This window comes from Camelus ferus, chromosome 20 (genome assembly GCF_009834535.1).
Source record: "Camelus ferus isolate YT-003-E chromosome 20, BCGSAC_Cfer_1.0, whole genome shotgun sequence".
NCBI lineage: Eukaryota > Metazoa > Chordata > Mammalia > Artiodactyla > Camelidae > Camelus > Camelus ferus.
This window is the reverse complement of record NC_045715.1, coordinates 33,376,778-33,401,206: the sequence shown is the minus strand read 5'-3', so window position 1 is coordinate 33,401,206 and position 24,429 is coordinate 33,376,778. Positions and strand designations below refer to the sequence as shown.

The 24,429-nt window shown below is 38.5% G+C and overlaps 1 long non-coding RNA gene across 1 annotated transcript in view; it reads right to left on the bottom strand.

The window, feature by feature from the left end:
• Positions 1-19,397: 19,397 nt before the first annotated feature.
• Positions 19,398-24,429, bottom strand: part of LOC116658311 — a 109,072-nt gene continuing 104,040 nt past the window's right edge. Inside the window, exons 2-3 of the long non-coding RNA XR_004313644.1 lie at positions 23,341-23,472; positions 19,398-21,819 (exon numbers count right to left, since the gene is read on the bottom strand). This is a non-coding gene — a long non-coding RNA (uncharacterized LOC116658311). The remainder of the gene's footprint in view (positions 21,820-23,340; positions 23,473-24,429) is intronic.

Here is a 24,429-nt window from a genome sequence, read left to right as displayed (position 1 = left end):
TGTCGCTACACTTGCTCTGCAGGAATGTGTTCTGTCTCCTCGGTACCACAGGCAGCAGTTTTGCCGAACGCCCCAGCAGAAAAAGGACCCCTACTGCCAGCCCTTCACATTGCTTTCCTCACTTCCCCTCCCTGACCCCTACATGAATGCTGTATTTTATGGGTTTTATTAAGGCAGGGTCCCACTTCCAGGTAACAATTTCTAACCCAGTTGGTCTATAGACTAGGGGTTCTAAACAGGGGACAGTTTCTCCCCATAGGGGACATTTGCCAAAGAATGAGACATTTTTGTTTGTCGCAGCCGGGACAGGTGGCAGTGCTGTGGGCATCCTGCAACCAAGGATGCTACAAAAAAAAAAAAAAATCCTACAATATGCAGGACAACCCTCACAACAAAGAAGTCTCCAGCCCACAGTGTCAACATGGGAATTCATTTGCTTCTCCTGCGACCTTCCCCAGTCATTATGGGTAAGTAGCCATCTGTCCTTGAGCTCACCCAAGGACTCAGGTTCCGCTGTCTTCTGCACTTGGCTTCCATCTCTAGGAGTGGGAAGACCAATTCAGCTGTTAGTATTTTCCATTTAACTGGACAGGGAAAGAGGAATCCAGAGCGAGCATCATGTCTTTAAGGAAAAGAAGTGAAATCACATGTATCAATTTTGCTTACATCCCTTTGTCCTGAACTTAGTAATATGATCATCTCTAGCTTATAAGGAACAAGGACAGTGTACTCTCTGGCCGAGCGATCATAGGACCGATTAAAACCATTACTAAGAGGAAGAATAATAAAAAGGTTGATTTATGACAACATCAAAAAGAGGAAACTATTAAAGTTTTACTGTATGAGGAAGATCCAGGGAGGTCATGCTTTTATACATGAGTTACCCAAAAGTAAAGAATAACAGAGAACCAGCTTCACGGGGGGAGAAAAATGAAAGGAGTTAACAGAAGTTAAGGCAATTATATGAGGGTTGAAAATAAGCCAGCAAAAATTATAAAAAGAGATACATGCAAATTGAAACCACAGCAAGATACCACCTGACACCTGTCAGAACAACAATTATCAGAAAGACGAGAAACAAGTATTGATGAAGATGTGGAGAAAAGGGATCCTTGTTTATTGCTGGTGGGAATGTAAACTGGTGTAGCCACTATGGAAAACAGTATTGGAGGTGCCTCAAAAAACTGAAAATAGAACTACCATATGACCCAACAATTCCACTTCTGAGTATTTATGCCAAGAAAATGAAGAGGAGTAATTTGAAGATAGATAGATAGATAGATAGATAGATAGATAGATAGATAGATAGACAGATAGATAGATATCCCCCACTGTAATCATTGCAGCATTATTTACAATAGGCAAGATACTGACAGAACCCAAGTGTCCATCAATAGATGACTGGATAAAGAAGATGTGACATACAGATATAGATAGACAGATATACAGGATGGATGGATGGATGGATGGATAGATAGACATTTAGATAGATAGATAGATAGATAGATAGATAGATAGATAGATAGATAGATAGATAGATAGATAGATACACACATACATATATAATGGAATACTCCTCAGCCGTAACAAAGAATGAAATCTTGCCATTTGCAACAACATGGATGAACCTAGAAGGTGTTTTATACTAAGTGAAATAAGTCAGACAGAGAAAGCCAAATGTTGTATGATTTTAGTCATATGTGGAATCTAAGAAATAAAACAAATGAACAAACAAAGCAGAAACAGACTCATAGATACAGAGAACAAACCAGTGGTTGACGGAAGGGAGGGGTTTGAGAGACTGATAAAAGAGGTGAAGGGGATTTAGAGGTACAGACTTCCAGCTACAAAATTAATAAGTGACAGGAATGTAATGGCTGCAAAGGGAATGCAGTCAATAATATAGTACATTGAACTGAGCTGGAATCCCATGATTGCCCCAGATGTTTTCTCTGATGGAAATATGGAAAACTTTCTCTTATGGAAATAAATCACTATACGTCCAAATATTCATAGTAATTTTTCCAAGGCCAAAAAAATATTTTTTTCAGTAGGAATGAAAACCACTGGGTTCGTTTTTGTTTTTACTTTGTTTTTTCGGTTGTTGTTGGTTTTGTTTCTAGTTCTGATAAACATTCATTATTTTGTCTTAGAATAACAAAATATACTTAAAGCTAAATCTAAATGGAAGGGAAGGAAAAGGGGAAATATGGTTATATTAGGGTTCATGGAGTACTAGCAAATAACGGTGATGGATTTTCACCGGTTCTTCTAAAGCAATTTGAATTTATGGCAGCAATAGCTTTCAAGCGTTTCTTCCAGGTTTCCATTGAGGCTATACTGAGGCACAGACAGGCAAACTGAGAGAGTAGATTTGACCCACTGCCTACAAAACCAATTACATAAAAGCCAGCACCACCCAGCACCTCACTTTCAGAAGAACATTGCGTTTGCTCTAAGGCTCTACCATCTTGTAATTCTTAAAAACTTTGAACATGGGGCCCACCACTTTTATCTTGCACTGAACCTCTGCTTCCCAAAATTAGGTACCCAATCCTGCAGAAGGCTTCCCCACTAAGGCCAGAGTTGAGGAGATTATGAAGTTAAGTCTTTGATTTTTCTCTTTGGATGCCCTCAGTTTTCTCTAGCTTTTCAGAATCATATAGAAGCCCCCCTGAAGACTCTGAAGAATTAAAGCTCATAAAATGTTTCAGAAGCTGCAACCTCCACCATCTGAACACAAATCTTGTTTGGAAACAAATCTCTACCCAAATATGGCCTATGAATGCGTAGGTATTTCAATGCACACACACACACACGCACACACACAAATCAATTTTAACTTTCATAAAGGCTCCACTCTTACATTAAAATGTGTTCCCGTGGTTCCTGGCTATCTTCACCACAAAAGGAAGATAAGAGAGCTTAAAGAGAACGTGCTGCCCTTCAGTCTCCCCAAGATGGGCCACCGTCCTGTATCGTGATCATTCTTCATTCTCTCTGAGGATCCTAACATTGTCCAGAGGTGAGCAGAACAGGTAGTTGATGGAGATTATTTCTGTCAAAAATCCTAAATTCTGTAATTGTTAGAGGTGTTTTTTCCTCTGAAAACATACATAATTCTTTTGGAAAGCAACGGGCATAAGTTAAATGTTATTTATAGTGGTCAAATAGAAAATTACATTTTTAGGAAAGCAAAAATGACCTAAAAAGATTAAAAGCTGTTTTTTAAAGGAAGCAGTTACATTTGCTTGAAGCATTTAATATGGGTTTTCTTATATATTCAGAAAAACTTGGAATTATTTAGGCACTCTGATGTCTTTGGAAGAAGCATGATTTTTGTCAGTTTGAGTCTGTGAAACAAGAGAAAAGAAAAAAGTATAATCATTGCAGGTGAATGGACTATACTTGTGGCCGGCCCCATGAACTCAGGGACTGAAGGGGGTCAGGAAGGGAAGATGGAGACAATGGGAAGAGGTCAGGAGGAGATCAGAAATAATCTAGGAGACAGAAAAATTTGCAGACTTTGTTGACTGGTCAGACAGAGATGAATAAGCAAGCATGGACGGTGATGGAGAAAAATTTTGATCAATAAAATGAAGGTGATAGGATGAAAAGTATTTTAGTATTCCGTATTTTAAGAAGCTTGCATACATTAACTGGCTTTAAATTAGATAAACAAGTAATTGCTCAGAAAATCTTCAGGTCGTAGAACAAGCCATGAGCAAATGAAGACTGTAGGTGCACAGAAGAGAGATGATTATGTCTTACTAGGGAGAAGAAGGCAGCATAGATTTGCCCAGTGAGAAATGCCTAGTTATAAATTCTCAGAATCTTCGGATTAAGAATACTTACACCAAACAGACTAAAAGCCTCAAGACGCAGGCTGTAAAACAAAGTTCTCAACGTGTTCCTCCCAGGCCAGCAGCAGCAACACCCAGGAACTTGTTAGAAATGCAGTTTGCTGAGCCATGCACCAGACCTGCTGAATCACAAACCCGGGGTTGAACCCAGCAATCTTTTAAGAACTCTCCAGTGTTTCTGTTTCAACTTTTCTGAGAACCACTGGTACAGAATAAAGATCCCTTTAAGAGGAAACAGAAGTTAGTTCTACTGACAAGTCGTGACAATATCTTGATGTTTTAACTGAGGCAAACCATTTCACGTCTCTGAGCGTCTGTATCTGAAAAGTGATATATTATCCTTATGTTATCTGCGGTTCCTACCAGTTCCCAAATGTTACGGCTCTGAAACCCTAAATGGTATACTTGAAACTACTGTTTGAAATTTTCACCTAGGTCTCTTGACAAATAGAGGGAAATGGCCAAAAGCTAATAAACACCTAACATAGGGGTCTAAGCTGAAAAACGGAAAAAACATCAGAACTTTGGCTCTCCGATACAAATTTGTTAGCAATTTGACTCTTACTTTGTATATATGAAAGCAAATTTCCCCCAAACTACAGTGTCTGAGAACTTAAAGAAGTACAAATAGAATAAAATATAGTGAAATATATTCAGTTACTCTTTGCCTTACCAGAGTTATTTAGATAAAAAGAAGGTGGGTCCAAAGTTCATGCCTGTAGGAAAAAACTGATCGTTCAGAAGACACGTGTACATTCTAAAGCTTGGTTTGTTTTGGTTCGCTTGTGTGTTTTTGCTGGTTGTTTAAGCTGTGATTCGGTTGCTCATGCAGACAGTAAAAATAAAGTAGAAAGAGGCTTCATTTTCATTGTGTGCTCTCTTATGTAGTTTAAATTGGTGCGTTGACCCTCCTTTCACTTAGGAAAAATCATCTACAGTTGAGAAAAAAATGGACTTAACTGGATAGGCTCAAATATTACCCCTGGAAGAAGTCTTACTTTAACTTTCCCTTGCCCAATCCACACATCCAGACAAAGGAACCGCACCTTTGCGGCTTTTAGTTCCCTGTTCTTTATGCAAATTTCTTGCTTGACTCTTTAAGATTATTGGGACTTTGTTTGTTTGTTTATGTATCCATCTCTTCCTCATTAAAGATCAGAGACCCCATCTTACTCAAAGGCTCTACTCCAGGGCTTAGCACAGTATTTAGTACATAGAAGGGTTTTTTGATGATGTTGTATTTTACAAATTGAAAATATAGCTCACGTGATATTCTAAACTAATGGTAAAATGCAAGTTGCACAAGGAGAGCAGAAATGTAACAATGTCCCCGGTGCCACAGAACAGGAACTTCATTCTCACAATCAGGAAGTTTCTTTCAAAAGAAACTGAATATTCCACTTCACATAGTGTATACTACAGAAAAGAAAGCAAGCTGACTAGCATACAGTATGATCAATGACTAGAGAAAAACAGAAAGCTGACTCCATATATAACCAATGAAAACTCATTATGGAAAGTCACAAGAAGTTGAAAATAAATAATATAGAGTCTACAGATTTTATCAGAGGGTAGATGTATGCACCCTTAATTTCTTGTTTACAAAATGGAAATGATACTATGCTGTGTGTGTGTGTGTGTGTGTGAAGACCATAAGAGACAATATTTCTAAGGCACTCACCACAGTGTTTGGCAGAAAGTTCTAAATATGTAAGCACTTATACCATTAATAGTAGAATACTTTCTCTGTTCTACCCCTCAGGGTTAAGAACATTTTCACAAGGTCAGAGTTCCCTTGGAAAGATGAAGTATTTACAGAAACAATGTATTTTTTAACAAATATATGGGACTTATATAAGAAAACATTGTATTCTTTCCTCAAATTATGCTTTTAACAAAGCAAACGAATAGAGAAAGCACTCTTAGTAGAACTGGCCTAAAACTGATAATTGGAGAAAAAGTGTAGGTCTTCTTAGAAGAGATGGCGAAGTTCTCCAGATAAATTAGAATAATTTCCTAAAAATTGACATACACTATTGCTACTTAATTTTTTTTTTTTTTTTGGAAGAGTGCTCAAATGGCCAAGGCAGAAAAAGTCCCCTAAGAATAGCCTCCCGTGATCCTGAGAATGCTGTGATTGAGGTCCCTGGGCAGGAAGGAACACTGGTGCTGATACAGGCATGGTTAGAGCTTTAAGAGGGCTGAGAATTTCAAATCTCAAAGTAAGACTTGGCAGCAGATCTTGCCAACAAGACAGAAATAGCTTAAAGGAATGTAATCTAGAACTCGTGTTTTGCATAAAATATTCCGAACAAAATCCACACTTATCCCACTCGGGGAGAGAGGTCAAATTGAGGAAGTGACTCAAACGTCATCAGATATTCTGGGATACTGCCAAGACAGAGCAAAGAGGTCGGTGGAAAGAACGTGAAAATATCTAGCGAACATGAATGATATGGCTCTGAGTTGTGAGTACCTTGGAGGCACCCAGTGGTGTTTTGGGAGCTATCCTTGCAGTAACTTATAATAATATAAGCAATTGCTTCTTAGCTTGAATTCCAAGCCCTTCATACATACATATCCTCTAACTATAATGACTGGACTACGTACGTGTAAAGTCATTATTGCTGGTGTGATTTCATCCCATTTCTTAGATAGGGAGAATGTCTATATTTCAGCAGTAGAATTCAAGTGGAACTAACTAAAGAACGCTTTTCCTTCCTGAGTCAACCACTCTGTTTAAGTACTTGCAACATGACTTTGCAGAACCACAATATTACCCAAATCTGAAAATGCAGTTATGCTAAACAAGGAAATGCAATTTATACCTCCTTTCTTTCTTTTTTGTGTGATTTACTTTATATACCCAAGGCTGGAACTAGAACTAAATGGTGTAATGTCAATTTCATAGTTTGACCCAACATTTATGCCTCAGAAATGCAACTTCCTTACAATTACAGGTGTGTGTATTCTCCTTATCTCTATCCCAACAGAAACAAAATAATCTACAAAAGTTAACACCAGTAGTCATTTGGAGAGGACATATCAAACTTGGATAGACCCAAAACACCTGTGAAATCCCTCCAGACTCACTAGCACATGAGAAAAGTTAGAAGGATTCACAAAATTTTATATTTTTTGCAAAAATAGGACAAACTGTTATGCACAGTCAATAATTAATGATTGTGGTCCAAAAAGTGACAAGGCTTCCATGCTGAAGGGCATCCACAACAAGTGGGACAAGAATCAGACTCAGACCACACACGCCCTAAAGTAAAGAAACAAATCAGGCAATTACTTGTCCAGGTCTTTAGACCGACCTACACAAACTGCCCTTTATTTCATTTATTTCTACACAGAATTTTCAGTAACTAGAAATTATTCTTATCCAATCAGTAGAAAAATTAATGTCATGAAGATAATCATATCCTGAATTCAAAAAAAATTGATTTCTTTTCTGTGCTCTACTGCTGGTTCTTAAGCTATTTTTAATTGAATAAAAACAAATAATGCAAGCAAAATAGTTTTTATGATTTTTAAAGTAATGCATTTTTTTTCGAATGTGCAATGAGTACTATACCCTGTTGGTACTAATTAAACAGCTCCCAGGAAAAGTCAGGGTTTAAAAGCAAATTATGAAATGGTTTAGTAGACTTAACTCTGAGTTGGGTATTCCTTTACTGAATCTCTGATTCTACTATCCACACAGAGACAGACTGAGCAAGAAAATTGAGAAACAAATTTAACTTTGCGCCATAGCATATCTACTTTGAAATCATCAGCCCCTTCCAACTTCCTTATCACATAACACAGATAGTCTTTCTGGAGTCAGAGATCATATTCAATCTTATTTGGATACTGTTTTAAGCAGTATATCACATAAATCCTCTATAGCCTCTTAAATTGTTATTATAATAATTTTTTTCTAACCTGTCCTATAGTCCCCATCAAGAATATGATCTCCAAAAACTATACAATATTGATTAAGGAAATTTAAGATGATTTAAAGAAATGTAAAGATATCCCATGCTCTTGAAGTGGAAGAATTAATATTTTTAAATGTCCAAACTACCCAAAGCAATCTACAGATTTAATGCGATCCTTCTCAAGTTACCCAGATCATTTTATACAGAACTAGAACAAATAATCCTAAAATTTATATGGAGTGACAAAAGACCCAGAATCACCAAAGCATTACTGAAGAAAAAGAATGAAGTTGGAAGAATAACCCTCCCAGGCTTCAGACAATACTACAGAGCTACAGTAACCAAAACAGCCTGGTACTGGCACAAAAACAGACATATGGATCAGTGGATCAGAGTCAAGAGCCCCAAAATAAATCCATACACCTAAGATCAATTAATCTTTGACAAAGGAGGCAAGAATATACAATGGAGAAAAGACAGCCTCTCCAGCAAGTGGTGCTGGGAGAGTTGGATGGTTGCATGTAAATCAGTGGAGTTGGAACACTCTCTTACACCATACACAAAAATAAACACAAAATGGCTTAAAGACGTAAACATGGGACAAGACACTATAAACCTCCTAGAAGAAAACAGGCAAAACATTCTCTGACAAAAATTGTACCAATGTTTTCCTATCTCAGTCTACCAAGGCAACTGAAATAAAAGCAAAAATAAACAAATGGGACCTAATTAAACCTAGGAGCTTTTGCACAACAAAGAAAACAAAAAGACAACGTACAGAATGGGAGAAAATATTTACAAACTATGCAAATGACAAGGGCTTAACTTCCAGAATATACAAACAGCTCATATAGCTCAATAACAAAAAAAAAAAAATCCAATTTTAAAAAATGGGCAGAAGACCTAACAAACATTTCTCCAATGAAGACACACAAATAGCCAATAGGCACATGAAACATGCTCAACATCACTAACTATCAGAGAAATTCAAATCAAAACTAGAATGAGGTATCATCTCACACTAGTCAAAATGGCCATCATTAAAAAGTCCACAAACCAATAAGTACTGGAGAGAGTGTGGAGAAAAGGGAATCCTCTTACACTGTTGGTGGGAATGTAGTTTGGTACAGCCATTATGGAAAACTGTATGGAGATGCCTTAAAAAACTAAAAATAGATTTACCATATGAGCCAGCAATCTCAATCTGGAGCATATATCCAGAGAAAACTCTAATTTGAAAAGACGCATGCACCCCAATGTTCATAGCAGCACTATTTACAATAGCCAAGACATGGACGCAACCTAAATGTCCATTGACAGATGACTGGATAAAGAAGATGTGGTGTGTATATATATGTGTGTGTGTGTGTGTGTATGTATATGTATATAGTGTGTGTATATATATAATACACTGGAATAATACTCAGCCATAAAAAGGAATAAAATAATGCCATTTGCAGCAACATGGATGGACCTGGAGATTGTCATACTAAGTGAAGTAAGTCAGAAAGAGAAAGAAAAATACCATATGTTACCATTTACATGTGGAACTTAAAAAAAAAAAGACACAAATGAACTTACTTATAAAGCAGAAACAGACTCACAGACATAGAAAATAAACTTACGGTTACCGGAGGGGAAGGGGGTAGGGAGGGCTAAATTGGGAGTTTGAGATTTTCAGATACTAACTACTATATATAAAATAGATAAACCACAAGATCATACTGTGTAGCACAGGGAACTATATTCAATACCTTATAATAGCCTACAATGAAAAAGAATATGAAAAGGAAGATAATTATATATGTATAACCGAATCACTATGCTGTACACCAAAAATTAACACAACATTGTAAACCGACTATACTTCAATTAAAAAAATTAAAATAAAAGAATATAGTCTCCAAGTTTATTTCAAATACTAACTAGAGACTGAAAGTGTGCCTGGCGTGTGCTGGGACTTCAAGATAAGAGAGATAATTATTGTGATCCTTCATCAACTCACTCCATATGGAGAGGGTTTGAGAGCAACCCAAAGAAGAGAAGTGAGCACTGGGGCCCCAGCGGGAACTGGTCTGGCTTGAGCATCCTTCCTGGATGGTATTGTGGACCCTTGTTCATCTTGGACACAGGAAAGGGCCTTAGAAATTTTCACTCCAAAGCACACTGGCCCCCTGAGATTCAAATCATACCACAGGGAATTATTTTAACCATGGACTTTTAAATTAGTGCTGAGCTCATTTACAAGAAAATCTTACTTTCATATTTTTTTCAGTTTGTCAGTGTTTGACTTGCCTGGTTGCCATGTAATCCCAAATTCATTTAAGGTTATTTTTCCCCCTTTCTCTTATCATATACAAATATGTCTGGTCTTTAATTAACTATCTTAATCTTATTTTTTCTGGTGTCCATCCATATTTCTTTTTTTTTCTTTTTTTTAACTTTTTTTATTGAGTTATAGTCATTTTACAATGTCATATCTGTCCATCCATATTTCTGTTCTTTCATTTTCCTGTACTTCCTGTACAGAATGGTTTGTGACATTCTTATTCTTCTGAATACAAATGTGTCCATCAAAAGAGGCTGCAAGCATCCAACAGGTTCATGAAGTCTTCTGGAATAGTTGTGCACCAAAATATTTGTATTGAAATATGTGTAACTTATTACGAATCACTTTCATTTTATTTACCTATTACATTACGCATTGGCATCATTAATATCAAACTTTAAAACAAGTTTAATTATGTGTAGATACCTTATGTTCAATATTGTTCTTAGATACGGGCAAGCAGGGCCTTTGCCTCATATCTGGGTTGCAAGGGGCTCCTGCGTTTTGGAGTATGGTCCTTAAAAATATCCAAGTCCCCTGGAAGTACCCCAAACCTACATGTGTGGGTCCCAGCTCCCGTTACTTCCCTGTGGGCTGTTCTCCACCACTACTTTGTGCATGGGGTCTAGATGCATTGCAACTGAACCTATAGGATGGCTCAGGCTCCATGGCCAGACCTTAGTTCCAGGTGGGCTACCTGGTAAATGGATTGCTCACACTGGCCAGTGTGGTATTCTTTTTTAACAGGATCAAATGATATCGGGTCATTAGAATCATGTTTACATCCTGATTTTAGGTGAGTTAAATGGTAACAAGATCCCACAAAATATATTTTCTTGGGGCTTTGTATACCTTAGGAGAAGCTCTAGATATATTACTCCCTGAATTTATTTTCAGGATAGTAAAGAAGGTGTTAAAAATTTTGTGATAAAAAGGAAGCATTGGTACAAAAGGTGCAAACTTCCAGTTATGAAAGAAATGAGTCATGGGGACGCAGTGTACAAAAAAAAAAAAAAGGGAAGCAGTATATTTGATAGGGTTGAGAACCACTCTCTCAGACTAAGCACTGCAAAAATTTCCATAGGGAGGCATTGCTTTTTATTTTAAAGATCTCAGGAGAGGTCAGAGACTAAAGAAAAAGTTTCTGAGTGTAAAGTCTCCAAGAAGAACGTTATCACTGCTCTTCCCTTTAACCAGGAATCCTTACAAATGGAGCCAAATCACGGAGGTGGACCAAGAGACCTCTTTACTGAGTACATCACTGACCTCTGCCAGTAGACTCTAATTCCTGGTTGCGGACCTCTATATTCAAAGTACAATTTGCATGTCAGTGAAATTCAGGAACAAGATCTACTTCGGCGCATTGTGAAGAGAGAAAGGCAAATATACCCCCACAAAAAGAAATTATGAAGAGTTACAAAACCTACACTGAATCAAGTAATTTTGAGAGCAGGAAATTTCTGAAGTCTCTGTGCTTTCTGTACAAGGACACAAAGGACTGTGCGTTCACCCACGCTAGGCGCTGGGTTAGAAACCAGATGAAATGTAATGTGCTTTCAGTCTTTGATATAATACGATTCTACTCAAGTTCTAATGTATTTCACAATGAAGCCTTATTCTTTTGTAACGTATAGCGGCAGATCAAATCCAGATCAATTAGATATATACATTCCAGTAATTCCTATTTAGGGCTAGTGGATCCTCGGAAGAAGAGTGTCAAGGATCAAGCCACATTCAACCGAAGTTCTCAAGATTAAAAACAGCTTTCCATGCTACCCAGACAGGGGTCCATACGGCATTGTTTTGGGTTCCTATCATCACTTAAAGGGAAGCTTTCAGAAAGTCTGGAGCCCTTGAGGTCCTGCAAATAAGAAAATAATCATAATAATAAAAAATAAAAATAATTATTAAAAATAAAAAACCCTTCTCCCATGCAATTAACGATGGAAGTTCTAAAAAAATTAATTACAAATAAAGCAGTCACATATTTCATGTTTTTAGTGTTCTCTTGAAGGTCTTTGGTAAACATGTAATATAATTCTAGTAACAATGACAGTAGTCATAATAATGTTTTTTATGTATTGAGCATTATTCTGTGACAGGCAATGTTTTAAAGCTTTACGTATATAAGTGATTTTGATTCTTACAACCATCCTATGGAATATATACTATAGTTATCCTCACTAACAAAAGAAAAAAACTAAAGCATAAAATCAGCATTTGGTGGTATGGTTAGTAAGGGGTTAAGCCGGAGTCAGCACACACGGCTGCATGTAAGTTTTTTCTGAAGCGGAAAAGGTATTTGAATATCTGTAAAAGTGTTCAACTTGGGATAATTGTTGTTTACCTAATGTTGATATTTCACCTAAAAGCTATTCTCACAAAACCAAATTCAGTCAGGAGACTCCAACGTGTCATGGAGAACAAAACATTACATTTGGAGATCAGAATAGAGTTTAACTTCCAACTTTTGCTATTGTAATAAATAATGCTAATGCTAATGCTAGAGGATCTTGAGACATTATGGAACTTTTCTAAGCCTCCATTCTTATGAAACGGCGATAGTAATAGTTTTCTATAACAGAGTTGGAAAATTCCGATACAGCGCATGTGAAGTTGTCTTATGAACTATAAAGTGATAAACAAATGTGGTTAGTATCTTTTTCTGGTCCTCTCATCTCGTCCATACATTCTCAATACTCTCAGCACCATTTCGTTTCCTCAAATATGACATGTATAATATCAGATTCATCCAGCCATTTTTTTCAGCAAATTTGTATTGAGCCTTTATGTGCAGCACCATTGAGAGGAGTCAAGAAAGGCCCTTCTGAAAAAGTAATATTTGAGCTAGAATCCGAATGATATGGAGAAGCTAGCCATGCTGCTATGAGGGTGAAGGTGCGGGACAGAACAATCCAGGCAGAGAGTCCAGAAAGTTCTAAGTCCCTAGGGTGGGCATGAGCTGTCACTGAGAAGCATTACGAAGTCCTGTGGGACTGGAGCAACATCAGGAAGGAGTGTGACTTTCATGGGAAGCACATGGTGCTAGGAGTAGAAGAGAACCCTTCTGAGTTTGGAGCTAATAGAGAAGAGTCTGAAACAGCAGATTAGACAATAACACAAGGAGGAGTGATGGGTGAGCTGAAAGCTAGCTCAGAACTAACCTTGAGAACCATCCTTATAAAAGTAGTATGGAGACATGAGGGAAGGGGGCAGGGCACAGCCATTCAAGGAATGACACAGCAATTAACACCAAAATGGTGGAAGATTCAACTCCCAGTAGGTGCAGCCTTGAGGCTCAAGATGGCAGGAGATTAGACTTCCAGTAGACCTTGAGCTTCATTATACGCTCATTGTAATATATTAGCATGGTGAATGGCACTCCCAAAAGGTCAAAGAGTGGGCGGTGACCCAATTCCTGGGAATCCCAGCCTCTTCCCCAGGGTAGCTGGAATGGTCCTACCACTTGCTGGCGTGTGAAGCTACTGAGCCCATAACATCTGGCAATACAGCGCCTCATGGCCCCCACTCTCGCTCTCACATCTTAGGAGATGGCCCACATTCTGTCTATGGAGTGTGTACCTACTTTTACTTTAACCTGAGCACCAAACCCCAACACCTTGTGGCCTTTTGCCTCTTGAAACAGCCTACACTGTATGCAGTATGTATCTCTCTAAATAAATCTACTTTTACTTAACTGTGGCTCGCTCTTGAATTCTTTCCTGCACAAAGCCAAGGACCCACACTTGGCGGGGCGCATCCCAGGGACTCAACCGAGACCTAGGACATGGCCCTCCTCAACATTCATTTTTCCTGTTATCAGTTTCCTACTTTCAAATGTTTCCCTTCAAGCAGTAGAAACACATGGATAAATAACCAAGCATAGCTGGAGTCCAAACTCAAGGTGGAGAAAAATTTTGAAAAACCAGAGGACAGCATGTGGTCATTACATCTAAGACATTTTTCAGCAGGCAGAAGGGAAGTTTCTTTACCCAAAACAAGAAAGAAATTTGACAAGTCTCTATCACTTGAGTAAATAGCAAGATCTCACATCACACAAAGGGGTTAGCCCTCGTTGTTCATATGCACAGACTATAATTACAGTCCATTTTCTATTCTCAGGCAAGGATCCCAATATTGTAAAAAATCTTGCTGTTGCCTAAGATTAAAATGAGATGAACACAGGTCCCTTTTACTTTTGTGCAACTTGGAAGAAATAATGAAATCCCAGGGTAGAATTCATTTAACCTGATGAAGGCTAGATTGCTTTCATTCTATGAGTATTACAGGGGTAATTATTAATCTTAAAAAGTTGTCTATAATAATAGGCAACTGTAGTTAATTTACATGCTTCGTATCAAAGGCAGATGAGGTGTCTTCCTGAATGAGAAGAAATACAATTTCATAGTCACGAGATTGGCTTCTTTTGAGTCATAGATGACCTTCGAACATCAGTGAATTATTTAAAAAGTCACATGCCAAAGAGTAAGGAACCAGGGCTAGGTGCATACATCACTGAATGGATTCCTTTGTTCCTTGGGCTTCCATTGAAGGGGGATTAAGATTTGACAAAGAGCCACATGCTTACAAGATAGTGAGCCAGCAGGTCCCAGCAGTCATCAGTTGACCTTTGAAAGGAGAACATGATGAGCTCGGGGAAGGGACAAGCACAGGAAGAGTAGTTAATGCTTAACATGGATTTGCATCTTCCTGGGACACAGATGGTGACATTGTACAGAGTTGGAACCAAGCCTCAGGGAAGAACAAACTGCCAATTGTTATAAACCTAAGGCTATTGTGAGGAGACAAAGCTTTGGATTTACCAGTTCCAGTAGTGCAGCTCCGAACTCCTCAAACTGGCATAACATGTGTTGGAATAATTCTCTTCCTTCTGGTTCATTCACTTACTGATCGATAATTGCCCCGCTGTACTCACCTGTGTACTCATTTCTCTTCCCGTGCTTTTATTCTGTCATTTGGTCTCCATGGGAATGTGACCCACCCTCATTTCCATTCCACCATGTTTATTACTCCTTCAAAGTTCAGTCCAAAAGGTATCACATTCATGAACCACTCTCTCTGACTAATCTTAATTGATTTTCTTTTTTCACGTGTATAATTTTTCCAATCAGCATTCTTTATTCATTACTGATTCTTTATTTGTCATCTGTCAGTATCTATTTGATGCAGGAAAACAGATGTGGGGCGTGAGGAGGGCCTTGTCCCAGGTCTCGACTGAGCCTCGTCCCAGGTCTCGACTGAGCCTCTGGAACATGCCCCGCCAGGTGTGGGTCCTTGGCTTCGCGCAGGAAAGAATTCAAGTGCAAGCCACCGTTGAGTAAAGGGAGATTTATTTAGAGAGATACATACTGCAAAGAGTGTAAGGCAAGAGAGAGGCAAGGAAAGAGGTGTGGGGGTTGGGTGCTCAGGTTAAAGTAAAAGTAGGTCCACACTCCACAGACAGAGTGCAGGCCGTCTCCAAAGAGGGGAGAGCGAAAAAGGCCACTAGGCGTGGTGTTGTCAGTTTTTATAGTCTCAGTAGCTTCACACGCCCACAGGTGGGATCATTCCAGTGGCCCTGGGGGAGGGGCTGAGATTCCCAGGAATTGGGCCACCGCCCATTCTTCGGCCTTTTGCAGTTAGCCTTGGGGCTGTCATGGCGCCTGCAGGCATGCTATTTGATCACGCTGTTACAATGAGCAAGCTCAAGGTCTGCTAGAAGTCAAACCTCTTAATCCTCAAGGCCAACTAGAAGGTGAATCTTCCACCATTTTAGTTGCTGTCATTCCTTGAGTGGCTGTGCCCTGCCCCCTTCCCTCCTGTCTCATATTGACACTATATGCAGGAGGAGTGCTAAGGACTGGGGATAAATGACAAAAAAAAACAAAAAAACAAAAAAAAACCCAGAGGTCAGGAATATTACCATTTAGAAAGGACACGAACATGTGTATAAAAAGTCATTTCAAAATGACTGGGCTACATACAGAATAAAATGTGAGCATAGTATTTAAATCTGCCTAAGAAAGACCAATGTGAAAAAAATACACTAGTTAAGCTGAGATACAAACAATAAGTGAGTTTAGGAAGAAAGAAAGGATGGAAAGGGAGTGGTCCAGGGAGCAGGTGCAAAAGCTTGAACACATGGGAGATAATGTCATTTTTCAGAGTGGTGAAGGAAGAGTTGGACCACGGAATAGAAGAGATATGAAGGAGCCAAACCATGAAGGACTTTGCACACCATAGAAGAGATTATTTATTCTAAGTGTGGATATTAAAAATATTTCATGACTCGTTCAACCCAGGCACTGACCTATTAGAATCTTTTCAAGCCATAGCAATACAGTCAGGTCCAGAAGGACACTGCCATGCCGTACTTAGTCTTGTCTGTTGCCGGATTTGGGGAATGTCCAAGAGGGCCTTGAAATCAGGGGCCAGGGTAGCTCTGCAGCAGGGCAAGGAGCACTCAAAAGAGTAAGAGCAGCAGTCATTTGCCGGCTGGTATTTTTAACTACTGGTGCATGCTGGTTAAATCAGAACTCTGTTCTTTTTAGCACTTTTCATTTCCTGTTCATATCAATATCATCATGGCATGCATTTATTCTAGTGTCTATTCTGTTCATTATTATCATTTAAGCCATGAAGAAACGTTAATAAATTTCAAGCAGAATAACACAATGATAACTTATGCATCATTACTTTGGCATCAGTTAAGAAGAACGAATGGAAGACAGTAAAAAATGGAGAGAGCAAGAGTAACGATGAGGCTAGCATTATAATCTACAAGATAAGTGTGGGTTCAGTCTAGGACAGTGGTGCTGAGAATGTAAAGGATGAGCTGGTGTTAGCAATGACTAGGACGGATTATCTGCAGTTCTAATTGGACGTATGAGTAGGGATGATATGCCAGTGGGTCTAGGATATATCCCCAAACTTCTAGTCTGCCCTGGATTTTTTAAAATATATTTTATTGAAGTATAGTTGATTTACAATATTAGTTTCAGGTGTACAGCATAGTGATTCAATATTTTTATAGATTACATTCCTTTTAAAGTTATTATAAAATACTGGATATGTTCCTCCCTGTGCTGTACAATATATTTCTGTAGGTTACTTATTTTATATACAGTAGTTTGTATCTCTTAATCCCCTACCCCTATCTTGCCCCTCTCTCCTTCCCTCTCCACAGTGGTGACCACTAGCTTGTTCTCTGTATGTATGAGTCTGTTTCTGTTTTGTTATATTCACTAGTTTGTTGTAGTTTTTAGATTCCACAATACACACACACAATATAAGCAATACTAGAAATGTATGTATAGTATGTATAATTTATGCTGTCTTGTGTGGAAAGAAGAGATTGTCTACAATTCATTGGGATATACTAATATAGTGTTCCTAGTGATAGAATCAAAATCAGTGATCTTTTTTTAAAGCATATGAATTTTGTTTTGTTTTATGTTGTTTTTTTTCATCCTAAACACACTGAATGAGAATCTCTGGAAGTGGTTCTCAGATTTCAGAATTTTCAATAAGCTTCTCAGGTGAATCTTACATTTTGGGAATTCATTTTGGTAGAGATGTACCTACTCCTCATCTAAGAAAACAATTTAGCCTTTCACAATTGTCCTCAATAAAGAAACATATTAGCTAGTGTTGCCAAGGTTGACTGCCTAACAGAAATTTCCTAGCCCTATTCACATTACACCACACCTAATATCTAAGGAGCTACAGCATGATTGGTTAAAAATGTTTGTAATGACATGGCTCAAGAAAGTATTCAAAATTATTCATATAATAATGGCTTTTTTTCCACTTGACATTTAATTTTTTTGGAGGAACTAGTCATGAGCAATTAGGATGTGTGAAATGACATACATCCAGATATATTTTATCAAGTATTCTAATTTATGGACACAACTCTCATGACTATAAAATTGCAGTATATAAGGTTTCCTGTGACAAATTTACTCTTGTGTCATAGTCATGGTGTCTTGTTGATAAAATATTTTTTTAAATATTTACAAAGAATTCACTATAAAGGAAACAGACTCACAGATATAAAGACCAAATTAGTAGTTACCAGTAGGGAGAAGAGAGTTGGGAGGGGCAAGACAGGAGTAAGGGATTAAGAGATACAAACTACTGTGTATAAAATAAATAAGCTACAAGGACATATTGCACAGCACAGGAAATATGGCCAATATTTTATGATAACTTTAAATGGAGTATAACCGTTAAAAATTGTGAATCACCATATTGTACAACTGTAACTTATGTAATACTGTGGATCAACTCTATCTCAATTAAAAAAAAAAAAAAGAATTCACTATTGCAACCATGTTACCCTGTTCCTACTAACATCTCTATGACTGATGTCACATATTAGTCACGTGATCAAATTTTCAATGCTCTTGGGAGCAAAGTAGCACTCTCCACGCAATGCCACCTCACATCCTAGCACCCCTCCCGCTGAAAACCAACCTCAAGTCCCAAACAGCCTACCGAGATCGAATATTCAAACAACGCATACCCTGAGATGGAAGCAGAAACAGGTAAAACAGGTAAAAATTCTTCCCACTATTTTTAAACATATTTACTTACTGATTTTTTTTTAATGGAGAAACAGAATCTGAAGCTTCATACCCAGCTTCTTTAGACTTATAATCTGGTCTTTAAAGATATGCGTAAATCTATTAGGCTATTTCCATGTTTTTCCTGTGAGCGCAGGTTTTCAGAAACTGCTTGTTTTAGTTAAACCTGATACGAGATCCGGCAATACCTTAACGTGTGGCTAGCCCTCCCCTCTTCCGGAAGTGTGGGACACGTTTTCATGGACTTACCAATGAACTAAAGGAACTTTTGCATGCCTTAATACTTGAAGAACAGGAAACATATTACTTTTAACAAAAAAGCGTGCTAGCTTTTGCTAGCATAAAAGCTGTATTTTTCTCCATCCACCTACACCTGCTCCCCAAAGAAACCAGAAAACCAGAAGTCCCCATACAAACTGGCCACTTTATGGATGAAAGGCCCAGCTCAGGGCAGCTCTGCTCCTGTTCTGAGCCTCCTCAGACTTCTGATCCATGTATTTTTGTGCTACAGGGTTTAAGTCACCTGGTTTGCCCTAATATCCTACAATCTTACCAGAGTTAGCATGAGCAGTATCATTTGTTTGTAAAATTTGTTTTACTTTGTAAAGAAAGAAAAAAAGAGAGAAAACATACAAAGAGACTGTAAGAAACTACCCCAAATATTTACTCTTTTTACTTATGACTGGTAAGATCTTAGGTGGTTTTTTTTTTTAAGTTAGCATTGTTTCTCATGGATTTTCAGTGTGTGTGCTATGTGATTCATGCAACCATGAATTTAACTTCCGGCTTTATAACAGAGGAATTTGAGTGATTTCAAGGAGCACCTACCTGGGGGAAATATGTTTCCATCCTGTCTACTGATCCTACTTTTACTTAGAAAATGTTCGCAAATATTTATTAAATCCCTATTATGTACCTACAATTTTGAGACTTGACATATGTGACCCAGTCTCTGCTATGAAAAAAAAAAGTCTGGTTGTCTCCTCCTGAAAAATATGTCCTGTATGTGTGTATATATATATTTTTTTAAATTTATTGTCACTGAATTTGAGAACTTCAAAGACTTGCTTAACAAAATATAGAAATTCTTCTCCCCAGTTTTGAATACCTCTTTACTAACCTCCCTTTGGTAGGCCTGGCAGTTCAGCTAAATACCAGGAAATACAGGTAAGATACTTAATCCTTGAATTATTTATTACTTATGAACTTTATAATGATAAATAACAATTTCACCACATTTAGAGTGCGTTTTATAAAATCAAAAATCTAGTGCTGACTAGGACTTTTGACACCATTTCTTGTAGCCCCACCACCTTACGTATATTTCTTATCGCCAGTATTTATGGGACACTTACTACGTGAAAGGTGCTGTTACAGTGTTTTCCATACATGAAATATATTTAATCCTCACAACACGAGGTATTATTTTTCTCTTTCTTTTACAGGTAAGGAAACTGAGAACTGGATTAAAACCAAAACTAGCCGAAGTCAGTGACTCAGCAAATAAATACATTCAAGTAATGAGAGAAAGGAGGTAGAAACTCGTTTTTTCTTTTCCTAAAACAGAGACTCACAGAATTTTAGGGGAGGAAAGGCTTTTCAATTATTTGGATTCCCCCTTCTATTTTTCAGATGAGATAGCTGAATCGTAGAGAAGATAAACGCCTTCACCACTCTTTACATCACCTTTATACAAGCACTAACAGTAATACTGCAAATATTGCCCCAGAGAATGGTAGACGCTGTTTAGAGATCGCTGAGAGATTGTGTCCCAGAGACAGCCCCTGCCCCCACCCCAGGCTGCTATGGGTGCTGGCCACTAAGTGCCCACATCTCCCCTTCCCAAGAGAACTTCCCGTGGTTGACGGGAATCACCCTGCCAGGAAAGTCTCATCATCACCAGCGCTAATGACTGCCTGATTCACAGGCTAGAAAAGCCTGTCTGGGGCTCCGTCCCTGTCATTTAGGAAAGGAAGACCTTGCCTGAGATCACGCTTTTCCTGAGCTCTTTGCCCTTCCCAGGACCACTTCACTCCCTCCCTTACAGCTTTTTCCTGAAAGGCACTTCCTTCACAAACCACAGGCAATGTAATTGGTACCTCAGGCTCTGTTTTTAAGAATCCTGACCCAAGACACATATATGTGCACATGTATGTTTATATGTAAACAGCTCATGCACTGAAGGCAAGAATACATAAGTAATTTATAATTCAGATCTTTTGTTCACATAGTTAAGTGTTTAAGAAGGAACTGGAGAAGACATGATACAGGTAAACAATGGAATATAATTCAGCCCTGAGAAAGGACATCCTGTGATTTGCGACAACATGGCTGGACCTTGAGCACATTATACTAAGTCAGAGAAGTCAGAGAAAGACAAGTATGAGTGATATCACTTATACATGGACTCTAAAAAGGCCAAACTTGTAAACTGGAGAGTGAAATGGTGTTCCCAGGGGATGAAGGCTAGAGGAATATGACAGGTGTTATTTAAGGGTATAAACTTGCAATGAGTAGTAAATAAGCCCTAGAGATCTATGCACAGTACAGTGAATACAGACAACAATATTTGTATTATAATCATCAAACTTGCTAAAAGATTAATCTTAATTATCCCAACCACTAAACGGAAAATATAATTATGTAACATGATAGAGGTGCTAATTATTACAAACGGCAATCATATTACAATATATAAGCATATCAAATGTTGTACACCTAACATTTACACAGTCTTCTATGTCAAATATATTTTAATTTAAAAAGAAGGAATTGGGGAATTAACTGTAGGAATAATAGGGGTGGTAATATTTGACAAGCAACAGGACATATCTCATGGTGCACACAGTGATCATTCAGACTGTCAACTGAAGAAAAATGTAAAACGTGAGAGCTGTGAGTTTCAGTTTTATTTGGGAAATTACTGAGGACCGCAGCCTAGGAGACAGCCTCTCCGGTAGCACTGAGGAACTGCTCTGAAGACAGAAGTGGGGAGGTCAGTCTGTGTATGATTTTGGTGAAGGAAGGATACGTGCAGTCAAGCACACATCTTGGTAGAAGGTTGCCGCTAGTCACGAGAAGCAGTTGTCTCCATTAATGATTTCAGTGTTTTTCTAGGTAACAGAAAATGCAAGAAATTGGGCTTATAAAATCTTCTCCTGAAAATACATAACTATCTGAAGGCCTGTTCTGCCAGTTTTCCCAGAGCACAGGGTGCCTCATTCCTGATCTCCACCCTGAACTCCTTTCACAGTGTGTCACAGAAGGTCAGCGGCTGCAGCGGGTCAGTGGCTTCTTTCTTACAGAACCAGACGGTAAGGAACATTTTTTTGTTGTCAGGACCACCTCGTGGTCATAAATCCAACCACAGTTTGGGAGGCATTTCATGACCATTTTGCTCCGCAGCACTAGGAATCCTCTCTCCTAAGTCAAGCCAAGCCTTTGTTGCTAGGCCGCCCAATGAGCTGCTCGTGGACTAGACCCTGTGGACAGGAGCCAGAAGTCCCTGGCCCACCTGTCTTACTAGTCAGGTAACATGAAATGATTCCCCCTTTTTATTTCTTCCAATAGGCAGAGCCACACTGTTAGACTCATGGACCTCGTATACAACTAGATATTCGGTCAGCTGTTTCAAGTTGTATATTCAGTTTAAGAATCTGAGCATGTATATGTGTGTGTGTATATGTATAACTGATCACTTTGCTGTACATTTGAAACTAACATTGTAAGTCAACTACTCTTTAATAAAACCTTTTTAAAAAAATAATTCAATTAAACTTTACAAGAATATAACATAGTAATGAGGACCCATCAGGGTCAGAATTTTGAAAAGGGGTTTTGTCAAGCCAGCTTTCTCTGTCTTAACCGCATATGCAATAATGGAGTCCCATGTTGGCCATTTTCAGGGCGAGATTACCTTTCACTCCCAATTAAGCAAATACTCGTAATTACAAGTTTTGTATATACATAAACCTGGCTGGGGCATTGGTTAGTGGCTGGCTTGCTGATGCCTCTTTCCCACGTTGAAGCTGAATTTGTTGGGGGTAAAATTTACTAATGAGACTGTGTGGTGGGTTGTTGTGCTGCCTGTGAGTTTAGCACAGCTCCCCTAGGTGTCACCCTAGGGTCCTTTCAGCTCTCCAAGTGTCTCAGTTTCTCCCTCCAGCCATTGAAAACCACTGTGGGTGCCTGATCACTGAATGGCCAACATTCTTACTCATGACCCCCAGACTAGCAGGTCTTTTCATTAATGAGTGGGTTTCCCTATGGGACCCCTGCAAGGTATGAGGACGCTGCCTCCAACACTCCCGTAAGTTTCCCGTTTGCCTGAGAAGGCCAAAACCACTAAGAGGAAACCTTCATCTTCAGAGCAAAGTTCTCATGTGTCTTTACTTTTATCCTGAAAAATTCTGTTCAGATAGCCAAACTGAGGAAGACCTCAGGTCAGCCTATTTAACCACTCAGCCCAGTGTCTTTCAACTGGGTTTCACTATATCTGTCAACTGGTGGGCAGGGGGGGAAGTCATTCCCCAGTATCTTTCAACTGGGGGGTCAGGTTCCAGTTATACAGCAATAAATAAAACTCACGATCATTAACCAATAATCAGAAGACCCGAGAACCAAGTCAGACTCACCCAAATTGGTCTGGACTCTGAGGAGACAGATGGGTGGACACAAGAGGACCTATTGGTACTGAGGCTCGAGATCCTTGCAGAGTTCAGGTGAAGGACAGAAGTCTGCTCTGGGTCCCCTTGAAGTCATCAAAACTGTCAACCAAAAAAAAAAAAAAAATGCACAATGTGAGAGCTCTCGGATTTTATTTGAGGACTTACTGAGGACTATAGTGCAGGAGACAGCCTCTCTGATAGCTCTGGGGAACTGATCCAAAGAGATAAGGGAGGAGGTCCCTATATACATGATTTGCTGAAGGCGGAACATGCAACCTAGCACACATCTCAGTAGAAGGCTGCTGCTGACCACCAGGAGCAGATGTCTCCATGAATGATTTTAGTGCTTTTCTAGGTATGAGAAGATGCAAGAAACTGAGTTCATAAAATTTTCTCCAGAAGATACCTAACTATCTGTTAGAAAGCCTGTTTTTGCCCATTTTCCTAGAACACAGAGTGCCTCATTTTTGACTTCTGCCCTGAATTCCTTTCAGGGTGTGTTAAAGGTCAGTGGCTTCATTCTTGTAGAACCAGATGGTGAGGGACATTTTTTTCTTCTCAAGTCATAACTATGAATATAAAATTAGAAAAAATCTATTATGTGCTAACAATGAGTCAAAAATATATTTGAGATGTGTAAATATATATATAACTATATATAAAAATAGATATAAAATAAATTTCTTCCATATAGCATAGGCAACTATATTCAATATCTCACAACAACCTTTCATGAAAACAAATATAGGTATATGTAAGCATAACTGGGATATTGCATGGGGGGAACTCACACTTTACAAATTTTTACAACATGGTGAGTGACTTACACATATTTTCTCATTTTATCAAAATTAAATAAAATATTATTTTTCCATTTATAGATGTGAAAACTTATGGATGGAAAAATAATTTCCCAACATACATTTGTAGAGAAGTTTAACCCATGTCCATCAGACCATAAATCTCAAGCTCTTAACAATATTCTCCATCATTAAGTAGAGAGGAAGATGGGCTGTGTTCTTCTGTATCTGGTCTTGCCGATGAAACACATCCTCC